We start from the raw sequence: 14,966 nt of genomic DNA, 5'->3' as shown, positions 1-14,966 counted from the left end.
TTGTATGTTTGTTTGCATTGATTGTTTATTTAATTTCTGTTCGTTTTAAGTTTTATTTATACTTCAATAGGAATTTTTTTTTTTTTTCATTTTAAGCTTGATATTCATATTTAATCTAAGCATTACTCGCTTTAAGATGTATTTGTTCATTTATATTATTACTTGTTATATGTTTATGCTATGATTGCTTATTTAATTTCTGTTCGTTTTGGGTTTCATTTATTCTTTAATAGTAATTTCTGGTCGTTTTTAGTTTGAATTTTAAAAGGTATTTGTATCTGCTGAGCTTAAGTTTAAAATGGCCTTTACTTTCTTTGAAAAACTTATTTTTCAGAAAGTTTTTCATAATTATTTACAATAAATAACCGAGTCAAACTAAAAAAGAGCAGAAATTAACATGAGTAGGGCTCAAAACCCCTATGCTTTCCCAAGGCCAGAACATAATTTGCACTTTACTGAAAAAATATAAATGTTTTTACTTTTTAATTTTAATAAATCAAATAATATTAACATTCTGATTATTAAATATCAGCCTATGTGTGCGTTCAACTGACAATGCACATTCATTTATATTTTTTTCAGAAAAATGCATGCCATGTTCTGGTAATGCAATGGTAAGCGAACTTTGAGCCCTATTCAATGGGCTTTTTGCTTGTTTCTAGCATAGATCAATTATTTATTGCATTTTCTATGCGTTCTCTTCGTAATATTCTTTTCTAAAGTGATTTGTGGTAATTTCACGCTTGGTCGATGATTTTGACTAGATTTCTGCTAATTCCTGGTTTAATATAGTTCTTGAATTTTCTTTGAAAAGCTTGTTTTGTTGAAAAAGCTGTGTAAATTAATTTCTGTTCGTTTTATATAGACATCATCTTTTCAGGGAAAAAGAAAATAATTCTTTAAATCTTTTCGTTTTTTAAGACTTTATAGTTTGGCCTGCTATTTGTATGCTGGAGAAAAATTTTCAGCAATTTTTAACAACATACACCCTTTTAAAAATTTGGACACAAACAGCAGTGTTTAATTTAATTTCATACCTCGTCTAGTTGACCTGAAATAGAAAACTTGATACCATTCGCAACAAAATCTGTTTACTTTCTTCGATAGCTTGGATACACTTACGCTATTTTGATTTGGTTAAATTTTAAGAGCAGAAGTAGCCTCGAAAGTTTGAATATAATACCCTCATGTTGGTCTTGGAATACTGCTGAGATGCCTTATTGGGGATTAGCATTAAAACAGTGCGTTTTGATTTAATCTAAAGGCAACATTTAGTTTTTAAACATAATGGACAAATGGGAGGGAGGGCGTGGGAGGGGAGTAGTAGCCCTCCAATCACTTTTGACTATTAAAAAAGACATTAGCCCTTTCTATTTTCAATCGAATGAGCCCTTTTCAAAGTTCCTAAGACCTCTCCTTCGATATGAAGTGCCCTGGTATATAAAAAAAAAATAAAATAAAAAAAAAAACAAAAAAAAAAAAATAAATCATGCTAATACATAGAAGTCCCGATGAATTCATAAAAATCATAACCAATACACATTTGTTCAAGCCAAGAGACGGTAAAATTTCTATATAGGGGTTTTTGAAAAGGCGGTTCTAAGAGTGTACTTCTTTTTTTGATCTAACTCTACTTTTAGGAGTAAACTGATTGTAAACTGATTAGTAGGCTAATCAGTGGTAGCAATATAAATATCCTCCCAGTTTCATTGGTAGGATAATTTGTGTAAACTGATTAGTAGGCTAATCAGTGGTAGCAATATATATATCCTCTCAGTTTCAGTGGTAGGCTAATTTGTGTAAACTGATTAGTAGGCTAATCAGTATTAGCAATATACACATCCTCCCAGTTTCAGTGGTAGGCTAATTTCTGTAAACTGATTAGTAGGCTAATCAGTGGTAGCATTATACATATCCTCCCAGTTTCAGTGGTTGGGTAATTTGTGTAAACTGATTAGTAGGCTAATCAGTGGTAGCAATATAAATATCCTTGCGGTTTCAGTGGTAGCCTAATTTGTGTAAACTGATTAGTAGGCTAATCAGTGGTAGCAATACTCATATCCTCCCAGTTTCAGTGGTAGGCTAATTTGTGTAAACTGATTAGTAGGCTAGTAAGTGGTAGCAATATACATATCCTCCCAGTTTCAGCGGTAGGCTAATTTGTGTAAACTATAAATTAGGCTAGACATTAGTTTTACATTTGTTTTACAAGCTACTGTTGAAGTAAATCAAATAAATCAGGCTAGACATTAGTTTTACAAGCTAATGTTGAAGTAAATCAATAAATTAGGCTAGACATTAGTTTTACATTAGTTTTATTATCAGTTTTTTAAGCTATTGTTGAATTGAATGAATAAATTAGGCTAAACAGTATTTTTAAATTAGATTTTTACATCAGTTTTACAAGCTAATGTTGAAGTAAATCAATAAATTAGGCTAGAGAATAGCTTTACATTAGTTTTGCAAGCTAATGTTGAAGTGAATCAATAAATTAGGCCAGATCTTAATTTTACATTAGTTTTACAGACTAATGTTGAAGTAAAACAATAAATAAGGTTACAGAGTAGCTTTATGTTAGTTGTACAAGCTAATGTTGAAGTAAATCAATAAATTTGGCTAGACATTAGTTTTACAAGCTAATGTTGAGTTATATTAAATAAGAAAACCAGAAAGTCTTCTGTATAACTTTGTTCATACTTCTCTATAATAATTTGATGTTTAAAAAGTCATACAGAAGACTATACAATTTCCATTTTTAAAGGAAATATAACATTTTTAATTAATTTTATTTTTATGTTCCTGGCGTCTCCCAGGCCATTCAGCGTGTAGGGTACAGACCAAGGGGGGACTTTGTCCCTGGGGGTCCATAATAGAAACTGGGGCATCCTTGCCTGGGGTCATGCATACAGGCGGAGGAGGAAAAAGGTCCCTCAAACGTACACTCAAAAGGGCCCACTGGTTTTTCCACAAGTCCCATGAGTTACAAACCTTCTCCCAGAAATGGGTTAAATTGCATGGTGATGCAGAACACCATCGCGGGAGGATCCTCTATAGGAGGACAACTGCAGCAGGGTGTAAGATCCAGATCTATGGACAACTGCAGCAGGCCGTAAGATCCAGATCTATGGACAATGGCCTCTGCAAAGGGCTGCCTCGACCTTTTCGGGGTGCCTGCAAGACTGGGGACCTTGCGGTCAACTCTATTCCCGCTTGAGGAGTGGCACCCCTCGAGGAAATTATAGCCTAGTAAACGACACAGCATTTGCACTGGATTCTGACTAAAGGATAATTCTTCTGGGCTTGGTATGTTTTGAAGGGCGTCTTCGGACTGAAAAACATCTTCCTAGCCAATTTATCTATTATGGGCTGCCTCCCCGTAGTAGCATAATATTTGTAGACATGAATATATAATGAGTCGGAGGTAATAGGCTTGAGACTGTCTGTGCAGGATTTCCAATTTTTGTTGATAGAAGAAAATCGCCAAGTGCCAAAAGCCATGTTGTGACCAAGATGGTCCCAGGATTGCACAAAGCCTCCATTCATGGAGGTCCCAGGGACTTCTTGATGTCCGGTTCTAAGCTGGCTTAAGCACTTCGGCGTAGACTTGAGAAGATATGTGATCCCCATCCTGCACTGATATCCAGGATCATTGCTTTTCCTGAGGCGAAAATAACTTCAATGATTTAAAGAACATGAAAATTGGAACTTCGAATGTTATAACATTGAAAAATAACTATCGTATCGACATTTTGACTGACGAATTCAGACGATTCGAACTGGACTTTTTAGGAATTTCAGAAACTCATATCACAGAGGTAGGAGGCCTGAAACTAGGTTATATAGAATTCGTTTACTCAGGCACGAAGGATGGGGTACATAGCCAGGGAGTCGGACTCATGATGAATAAGGAAGCTGTTAAGTTTTGTTTAGGCTGTGAAGGTATTAATAATAGAATACTAATTGATCATTTTATGACTAAAAAGTTCAGGGTATCAGTTATAGTAGTATATGCCCCCGTAGAACCGACTGACGGAGATACTAGCGACTCAGATGAATTTTACTTACAGAAACAGGAGCAAATAGACAGGGTCCCAGGTAGAAATATGATGTTATTACTGGGAGATATTAATGCCCGGGTTGGTAGAAACAGGGATAGATGGTATCCTAGCCTAGGTAAATTTGGTATAGGAAAAGAAAACAGTAATGGATACAGAATTTTGCAATTTTGTAGGTATAACAATCGAGTTATAACCAACACAGCGTTTGGACATAAAATGGCTCATAAGCTAACATGGTATTCACGTGATGGTAAGACAGCAAACATTATTGATTATTTTATAGTAACCCAAAGACTGCCAGAATCAATACAGGATACTAGCGTATATAGGAGTGTTGTTATTAATGTTAAAAGTAAAGATCCCTATCTAGTAGTGTCAAGGGTTAATTTAAAGCTGAAATATCGAAAGGGTAACTATCTCCCGGGAAGTGATGATGTTGGTAGACTCCAGGATAAGAATTTGCTAGAAACTTTCCAGGAACAGTTGAATACTAAACTTTAGAGTTTAAAATTTGATAATGTGGAAGATGGTTGGAATAATTTTAGAAAAAATAATTTGTGAAGTTGCTGAAGGTGTATTAGGGATGAAAGCTAGAACTGCAGCTAAGAATATTAGTGAAAAAGCTTTATGTTTAATAGAAAGGAGAAAGGACTTGTACAAGAATTATCTGAGTGGATATAATCATACCTCAGAAATCAAACCCAAAAAGTTAAAGTGGGTGACAGCATCTCTGATCCAGCAAAAGTGACCAGAAGTGTGACACAAGGTGATTGGTCCTCTTAATACTCTTCACCAACAAAATTAACAGAAATATCATCAGCACTACAAAAAACTATGCAGATGACACAAAACTATAGGAAGCTCATATCATCTCAAGATGTAACAACACTACAAAAAGCCATTGACACCTTAACTGAAAACCTCCAAAGCCTAGGTCTCAACTTCAATGCATCAAAAACCAAAGTTTTGTGGATAGGGAAGAAAAAAACTGTTTCTGTACCCCAACTAACAATAAACAACAAAGCAGGCTGAAGAATACCACTTACACTTGTTGACTCTGAAAGAGATCTTGGCATTATCATTGAAATGCAGCTAAAATTTCGTGGGCACACCCAGAAAACTATTTCCAAAGCATCACAGCTCATTGGGCTGATCAGACAAAGTGCCAAGCACTTGGACAGCAACACTTTTGCCAAACTCTATGAGGTGATTATCAGATTTATAATACAGTATGGGAATGTGATTTGGGTAAACCATTGTAAAACAGACTTGGCTGCCTGGAATGGGTGCCACCAACGACCAAAGACATACCACCAAATTTCTTCCTGGTTTGAAAGACTTAAGCTATAAAGAACAACTATTCAAACTGAACATATTCACTCTGAAATATAGGCAAATGAGAGGAGGCCAGATACAGCTATACAAAGTAAAGCATAACCTGGAGAAACTGTCTTTCCAGATGTATTTTCACCTTTCAAAAATAAATACAACAAGAGGACACCAAGAAAAATATTCAAACCTGTAACAGTAAACTGATCAAGGGCCAACTTTTGGAGAGTCAGAGCAGTGGATGACTGGAACTCACTCCCAGAAATAGTTGTGAAACCTGTAACTTTAAATAGTTTTGAAAATGGCCTGGATTGATTTTAGAGAGAAAACTTTTACACGCATGACTCATAGACTCGGGTAAGGGAGACCCCTACCCTTGGTTTAAATTGCAGAATTCAAATAGCCATTGGCACAGAGAAACACAACTTTGATGAATCAACTGACACCCATCTAGAGAGTGCTGAAACAGGGACCCCTAATGGCACTGAGGATACTGTAAGTTAACCTGGGTCTTGGATGTGGAAAATAAGGATTCACAATGCCAAGTTCCCACTCAGTATTGAAATATAGCCATTATTTTAGAATTTGGTTGCACTTTTGCAATGGTTGCACTTTTGCAATGGTGCAATGGTTGCAATTTGGTTGCTAATTTTGCAATGGGAAAGCTTGTTTTATTCCAACTTTAATTGCAATCAGCTTGTGAAATACTAAGTTTTTGTTTCTTTGAAAAACATACCAAAAAGAGACACAAAACTGCATGCAAAAACATTCCACAATAATTGCACATATTTTTGCCAGACATGGCAAAAGCAGATACAAAAACTTTTAGTGTATTTCAATGTGTTGTTTTATGAAACCCAGTGAAAAGCTAATCAACTGAAAAAATACTTTGAGAACACTGTTTTTAAACAAAGCAGAGAAAAACAGCTAATCCAATTATCTGATCCATTCAATATTTTGTTGATCATTAACCAAATACAAATGTGGTTATCCAAAGTTTTCACATAGCTTTCAAGAAAAACTTCTTATACATGGATGGTTTCCAGTAGTAAGTGTATAGTCTAAATATTAGATTTTGACTCAAAAGTAGAGACTAGCCTTATAATCAAAACAAATAGAGAATTATTTGTTTTTGTCATGAAACCTGGTGATAATGATTTTGTCACATAAAAAGCTTTAAATTTATTTATAAACCTGGACCAAATACCTTATTTTGCTCAAAAGTGTAAATTAAGGTAATTAAGGTAAATACTTTATAATCTATTGTAGATATTATGGTGTTTTTTGGTTGTTTATTTACTTGCTTTGCTAGGTAGAAGCTGGGAACACCAGTCGAAATACCCTTCTGTACTCTTTCCAAATATAGCTTACTAATTGCTACCATCTACAAATTCCAATGTGAGCTGTTGAAGTAACATCTTGTTCTTTTTTTCTTTTTGCTCATAGAACTGAAATAAGAGCACATCATTTGATTCTGAATCCAATGCTAAGTTGATATTTCTCATTCATATATTCCAAAAACCTGGATTTACTAAAATCAAATCCAATAAGTTACCAATTTATAGATCTTATAATTCTGCCATTTTCACTTCTTTTTTTTTAGTTCATGCAAACTGCAACTGGGATAGCTCTAATAATAATATTTGGAGAGAGTATTAAATTAGTTTTATTCATTTTGTTTATCTTCAAACTTCTGTATTGAAAATTCAGGTGAATATTTAGTGGTTGACCACTTTTGAAGGAAACATGATAATAAAATAAAAGTGGTACCATTAGATTCTTTATTTTATACTCTTTCCAAATAGTATGGTCACTTTTACAACAATGCACCTCACCCCCCTGATAGCTCAACCACTCTCTCATGGTAAACAAACAGATAATCAGTGGAGCACTGCCACCATCATAACGCCAGCAACTCACCCCAGATTATTCCATATCAAAACCAAAGCTGGAACCATCCTGCAGAGGAATTGGAAGCACATACAAAATGCCTTGCCCTCCCCCCTCCATACAAAGCAGGCAGTACAGTGGGCAGGATATTGCCACTCTACCAGAGAGCAATCCAATATCTGACTTAACTTGTAAAGATGAGACACTGCCTACTGCATCATCCAACATCAACTCACCCAACACAGTAACCCTGCCCCATACTGCCAATAGCCCAAACCCAATCAAAGATAGTGTACCAGCAGAGGCACCAGTGACCCAAACCAGATACGGAAGGCAAATTAAGCTACCAACCAAACTGAACTTGTGACCTTACCCAACTCTCAAAAGAAGAGAAGTGGTATGTATATAGTGTATATATTGCCTGGTGAGGAGTGAGCCACGTGCTGTCTCCCAGACATGTTTGCTAGCAGTACCACATGCATAGCCCTTAGTGTTCTTGTCTATGTTTTAGAGATCCAGGAGAAGCAAGCCAAGCGCCTTCTCTTGTGAATGTTAGTAACAGTACCAACAGTTCATCTTCCACTTGCTGTATCTTAATCTTCTATTATAGAAGAAGGAGGATTTAACATCATGCATGATTGCTGTGCTTATGCTTCTAGTGCTTGTATATGCTTGCAGTTGCCTATTATGCTTTTATTCTCATTCTAGCAGTTGCTTATTATGCTTTTTGTTCTAGATGCCTGAGTTTAATAAAATAATAATCTGGTAGAACACTACACAGTGAAACCTTAGACCTTAGATCCGTTTGTACCTCCAGAGGCACCCAGGGCATCAAGAAGGAGCCGCTAATCTTCCCGCCAGTTTGCTGCTGCAAGTATGTCCTCCCACTGAGGTTGGATTGATGTGTGCAGGTTATGGAGATCTGTCTGGGATGTTCTATGCAGGGTGTTTCAACACAGTGAAACAACTGGAAGTATTTTTTACCACAAATGTTTATGCCAAACATTACAAAATCAAAAACCAAAGCTGAATATTTGGTTCAATTTTTTGGGGTGACAAATATTTTCAGAATTATAAGCCTTTGAAGATTAGTCATTTACATATAATGTTAATAACTAGAAGTCCTCTGCAAACAATTTTATACCAATCAATAATAAAACAAAAAATTATGTCACTGTGGTTCTATCCTGGTTTCTAGGGCTATAATGAGAGAAAGGCTGAGATGGCTAGGACACATTCCAAAGATGAAGGATAAAAGATTGCCAAAGATGGTCCTTGTCAGCAAAACAAAGAGCAGGTCATCCCCAACTTGGGTGGGAGGAGGTTGTAAGAAAGGTTTTAAGGGAAAGGGAACTTCTTTGGACAGTGTAAAGAGGGAGGTTTTGAATAAATTGGGATGAAAGAGGAGCATTGTAGTGTTGGGCTCAGGTGGCTTAGTGGTGCAGTGATTTGTTAGTAATAGTAGTAGTAATCACTACAAAAATTAAAAATTGAAATGAAAATAATCTATCACTTACTGGGGCTGATAAGCACAATTGAAGCTAGAAGCCTTTGAAAATTTCACAGAATTCTTATAAGCTATTAAACTTAATTTCTGCAAGAAACTACAAGCATTAAAAACAAGATAGCTGCTAATGGATTACTAAATAAAAATGATATTTTCAAATAGACCTACTTACAACCCTTGAAATACTTATAAGACCCAGTGGTGAGCCAAATATAGAATGTTTTAGCAATTTTACACCCATCAATACAAAATCAAAATTGATAACACTATCACTTACCAGAGCTAGGTGTTTAGGGACCTTTTCAATGTATTTAACATTTTCAGCATTGTTTATGGCTAAAGTATTCAAGCTAATCACATTCTTATTAAGAATTACTGAGACAAATTCAATGATGAAACAATTCAATTTCTAGGTGTTAAAAAAGAGATTTTATAGTTATTTAACTGTTGAAGTAGTGATTAGCTGTCTGACTACTGGGTATATTACCTATTGGAACTGAATTCAATAAGCTATCTATTAGGCCCTAATATTAACACAAAATCAAATATTTTATTGGCACTAGTTCAGTGGTTGATCTCCACAGAAGGAACTATAAATTTTAAGAACTACCATACTTTAAAATTCAAAAATGCATACATAAATTATTCCTAAAAATTTCTCACTTTACTCCCTTCCCCTAATGGTCACATATATAGCCAAATTTATATATTCTCCATAGATTTTCTCATTGCTTGATGTGGATGTTGCTTGTTTGCTGTTAGATTCATTTGAAGAAACGCCATATATAGAAAAATTGTTGTATATAGCCTACATAATTCAGGGTAAATATTTTACCATTAGGAAGGGGGAGTAAAGTGAAGCACTTTTAGGAAGGTATAAGTAAGTATTTCAGAATTTTCTAGAGTAGTTTCTAGAGTTTTATAGTGTTTTGGTGCTAGTGCGGAATTACTTCTTCTCAGAAGGAAAAACTATAAAATATTAGGAAACAAATTTAAAAAAAAATATATAAAATAATTACTTATATCATTCTTAAAAGCACATAACTTTACTTTACCTCAATTCCTAATGTGCAAATATATAGCCCAAATTATATATTTTCTATGCATTTCTCTTTTCTTCAAAATGATTTAGTGGCAAAGAAGCAACATCAATGAAATCAAGAAACAGAAAAATTCATAGAGAATATAACCTATAACTTAAGGTACATTTTGACACATTAGGTGAGCAGGGTTTTTAGGCTTTTTGCCTGGGTTTATAGTTTATACCTTCTTAAGGTATGTTTGGGCCTTGGATTCATTTCTCAAGATAGCAAGAAGCCCCTAAAGTAGAATTTGGTAAAATTCTAGTTCAGCTATTTTTTGCTATCTTGGAAAGAGGTTAGGTTAGAGAAACAAAACTTTCAGTAATGAATCCAGGGCCAAAAACATAATCTGGGAAGGTATTGCCAAGCATCTATGTTAACCCTCCTCTGATTTCTAAGTCTTATAAATTTGCCTATTTGACAGGTCTTATATTTATTGGAATTTTGACAAAACAAGGTAATGCCTTAATTTTCAGTTTTAAATCTCTCTTTCTTTTGTTTTGCTTTGAAAATACAATTCCTTTTATTTTAGTAGAATGTTAAGCCATAACAATGGGTTTTTTTCTGAATTAAAGAAATGTATTTGTAGATCTTTAAAAATCTCATAAATTGGGATTGAGCAAAGTTGCGAAGCTGAAAACAGTTTCTTTGCACTTCATTAAAACAAAATATCTATTTTGCAAAGTTTTGCTTTTATAACAAAAAGAAATTAAGAGTATCAAAAGAGAAGGTCATCAAGTGGTAAATTTTTACCAAATCATATTATTGACTTATGAATAAAGTGAATATACTGCTTGATACCTTTTTTTATGCTCTTTCCAAATATAATAATCATTTTTGTCGGAAATGAATTTTACCCCTACCCCTATATACCAATTCAGGGTATATATTTACACCTTCGGGGGGTGGGGGGTAAATTTGATTTCTGATGTAAATGGGAGGTAAGTTTAAACTTTACCCCCACCCCCTTAATGGGCAAATATATACCCTGAGTTGGTATAAAGGGGTGGGGGTAAAATTCATTTCTGACGAAAATGATTATTATATTTGGAAAGAGCATAAAAAAGGCATTGAGTGGTATATTCACTTTATTCATAAGTTAATAATATGATGTGGTAAAAATTTACCCATCAAGCTGTGTAGAAGGAGAAGGAGTGGAAGTAGGCAGGCTACTTTAGGGTGACTTATCAGGACATACATTTGTCTGAAGATCCATCTCTGAAAGTTTCAGTTTCTTAACCTAACCCCTTTCCAAGATAGCAAAAGGTAGCCAAACTAGAATTTTACCTATTCATTTTTTTTTTAAATTGATTGTAACCTAGGCATAAAGGGGATAGGGTGTAGTAGGCTTTAGGCAATTAAATAGGGCTAAATAGGAAACTAATTTGGCCTAGGTTATTTTGGTAAGAGATTCCTCTTTGGGTAAATTTTTACCAAATCATATTATTGACTTATGAATAAAGTGAATATACCACTCTATGCCTTTTTTATGCTTTTTCCAAATATAGCCTAACAATCATTATTGTTGGAAATGAATTTCACCCCCACCCCTACATATACCAATTCAGGGTATATATTTGCACATCAGGTGGGGTGGGGGCAAATTTTATTTCTGATGTAAATTGAAGGTAAGTTTAAACTTTACCCCACCCCCCTAATGTGCAAATATATACCTGGAATTTGTACATAGGGGTGGGGATAAAATTCATTTCCAACAAAAATGATTAGGATATTATATTTAGAAAGAACATAAAAAAAGGCATTGAGTGGTATATTCACTTTATTTGTAAGTCAATAATATGATTTGGTAAAAATTTACCCCTCTTTGAGCTAGCTAAACTAAAATAACAACAAAATTCTTACTTTATTACAAGCCTATAAGAGAAACTCTAGGCCTATTTGATGATTTTTTTTTTCATTTCCTTAGTAAAACTGAATACCCTGGATATAATCAAATGGGTTAATTTTTACCAAATCATATTATTGAGTTTCAAATAAAGTGAATATACCATTCAATGCCTTTTTATGCTGATTAAAAATTTAACAATCATTTATATGGGAAATGAATTTTTGCCCCCCCCCCCTATATATGCCAATTCAGGGTATATATTTCTACATTAGGAGGGGTGGGGGCAAATTTTATTTCTGATGTAAATGGGAGGTAAGTTTAAACTTTACCCCATCCCCCCCCCTAATGTAGAAATATATACCCTGAATTGGCATATATAGGGGGGGGGGGCTAAAATTCATTTTGGTAAATATCTACCAAGTCATATTATTGACTTATGCATAAAGTGAATATACCATATGATGCCTTTTTTTATGCTGATTATGAATATAATAATAATTTCTATTGGAAATGAATTTCAGCACCCCCCCTACATATGCCAATTCAGGGTATATATTTCTACAACCTAACCCTGAATTGGCATATAGGTAAAGTTCTACAAAATCATATTATTGAGTTAGGAATAAAGTGAATACACCATTTGATGCCTTTTTATGCTGATTACAAATATAATAATCATTTCTATCAGAAATGAATTTCAGCCCCCCCCTATATATACCTAACCCTGAATTGGCATATATAGGGGGAGGGGGCTGAAATTCATTTCCAATATAAATGATTACTATATTTGTAATCAGCATAAAAAAGGCATCAAATGGTGCATTCACTTTATTCCTAACTGAATAATATGATTTGGTAGAACTTTACCTATATTTCTACATTAGGGGGGGGGCAAATTTTATGGTAAAGTTCTACCAAATCATATTATTGAGTTAAGACAAAAGTGAATACACCATTTGATGCCTTTTTTATGCTGCTTATGAATATAATAATTATTTCTATCGGAAATTAATTTAACCCCCCCCCCCTATATATGCCCAGTCCGGGTTGGGGTAGGTATATATAGGGGGGCTGAAATTCATTTCCGATAGAAATGATTATTATATTTTTAATCAGCATAAAAAAAGGCATCAAACAGTGTATTCACTTTATTCCTAACTCAATAATATGATATGGTAGAACTTTACCAGTTAGGTTAGGTATATATAGGGGAGGAGCTGAAATTCATTTCCGATAGAAATGATTATTATATTTGTAATCAGCATAAAAAAAGGCATCAAATGGTGTATCCACTTTATTCCTAACTCAATAATATGATTTTGTAGAACTTTACCAGCTAACCTAACCTAACCAGTCAATATCTACCATCATATCTACTGTCTACCATCAATATCCATCTACCATCAATATCCATCATATTATTGAGTTAGGACTAAAGTGAATACACCATTTGATGCCTTTTTTTATGCTGATTACAAATATAATAAGCATTTCTATCGGAAATGAATTTCAGCCCCCCCCCTATATATGCCAATTCAGGGTTAGGTTTGGTTAGGTTCGATATCGCCTATATAGGGGGGGGGGCTGAAAGTAATTTCTAATGATAATGATTATTCTATTAATAGCCAGCAAAAAAAAGGCATCAAATGGTGCATTTACTTTAGTTCTAACACAATAATATGATTTGGTAGATATTGACCACCTAACCTAACCCTGAATTGGCATATATAGGGAGGGGGGCTGAAATTCATTTCCAATAGAAATGATTATTATATTTGTAATCAGCATTAAAAAAGGCATCAAATGGTGTATTCAATTTATTCCTAACTCAATAATATGATTTTGTAGAACTATACCAATACCCGCATATATAGGGGGGGGGGGGCTGAAATTCATTTTCAATAGAAATGATTATTATATTTGTAATAAGCATAAAAAAGGCATTGAATGGTGGATTCACTTTATTCCTAACTCAATAATATGATTTGGTAGAACTTTACCGCCAATTCAGGGTAGGCTATATATTTCTACATTAGGGGGGGGGGGGTAAAGATTAAACTTACCTCCCATTTACATCAGAAACAAAATTTCCCCCCCCACCCCCTAATGCAGAAATAGCCTATATACCCTGAATTGGCATATACAGCCTAGGGGGGGGGGGAGCTGAAATTCATTTCCAATAGAAATGATTATTATATTCATAATAAGCATAAAAAAAGGCATTGAGTGGTATATTCACTTTATGCATAAGTTAATAATATGATTTGGTAGATATTTACCTTCATTTCCAATAGAAATGATTAGGCTATTATATTCTTAATCAGCATTAAAAAAGGCATCAAATGGTGTATTCACTTTATTCCTAACTCAATAATATGATTTGGTAAAAATTAACCATCAAATGACATAGCCTACCTTAGGCCTAAGCTATTTATCTTTTAGCAAGCAAGTTAGGCCTAGCCTACTGTGTCCCACTAAAATTTACCAAAACATTCTAAAAACATAGGCTAGCCTACTGGAAAACCGTCATAAACATTTTATTTTCAGTAAATAGGCTTCTGCTCTTAGTAAAACTTACCCTAAAGTAGAGATAGGCTAAATAAATTCTTTCTTTTTCTATTTCAGCAATAAAAATTAATGAGATATTTAATTTATTTAATTACTTCTTCGAAAGTTTTTTTCCGAAATTTTTAGTAAAGGCCAGAACCTCGTTTTCAGGCACCGGGTTCAAACACGGGTTGCTATCGAGTTCTACATTAAGCGTTTTTAGGGTTGTGGGTTCAACAGGAATCCGCTTCTAAGCGTTTTCAGCTGCCGGGTTCTCACCGTGTTTGAACCCGGGTTCCTTGAATCTGGGACCCGTAGAAATACCAGGTTCAAACCCGAGTTCTACGTTTATTGGCGGTAAATTCAAAAATGGCTAACCACCCTGAATTCACAGCCCATGAAGTTTGTTCATTGGGATCCCAAACAGTTGATTTTGAATTGAAAATCAAGTATTTTACAGTAGGCATGAATACATAGCTAATTGTAGAAAAAACTAAGACAGATAGTCCGAGTAATTGAGAGGGTAATTCTATTCCTCAGCATCAAGCGTTTTCATCTGTGAAGTTTCAACCCCGTGTTTTCCTTGAGAACCCGCTTTGTGAAAACGCTTGATGCACTAGACGAGAATAACCCGTGTTCGAACCCGCTGAGCCTGAAAACGAGGCTCAGGTTGTCTTAAAAAAAAACCATTCCAGTGAGTAGGA

At 34.5% G+C, this 14,966-nt stretch overlaps 1 protein-coding gene across 1 annotated transcript in view; it reads right to left on the bottom strand.

Moving 5' to 3' along the window:
- The window catches only part of Fak (protein tyrosine kinase 2 Fak), a 171,415-nt gene extending 157,023 nt beyond the window's left edge, over window positions 1–14,392 (bottom strand). Inside the window, exon 1 of the mRNA XM_089102734.1 lies at window positions 14,294–14,392. The gene's annotated coding sequence lies outside the window, so the exon portion shown is untranslated. The remainder of the gene's footprint in view (window positions 1–14,293) is intronic.
- Window positions 14,393–14,966: the final 574 nt, after the last annotated feature.

This window comes from Artemia sp. Qi Xiang Cuo, chromosome 16 (assembly GCF_049724085.1).
Source record: "Artemia sp. Qi Xiang Cuo chromosome 16, ASM4972408v1, whole genome shotgun sequence".
NCBI lineage: Eukaryota > Metazoa > Arthropoda > Branchiopoda > Anostraca > Artemiidae > Artemia > Artemia sp. Qi Xiang Cuo.
The sequence above is the reverse complement of the archived record's forward strand: the minus strand, read 5'-3'. Positions and strand labels throughout refer to the sequence as shown.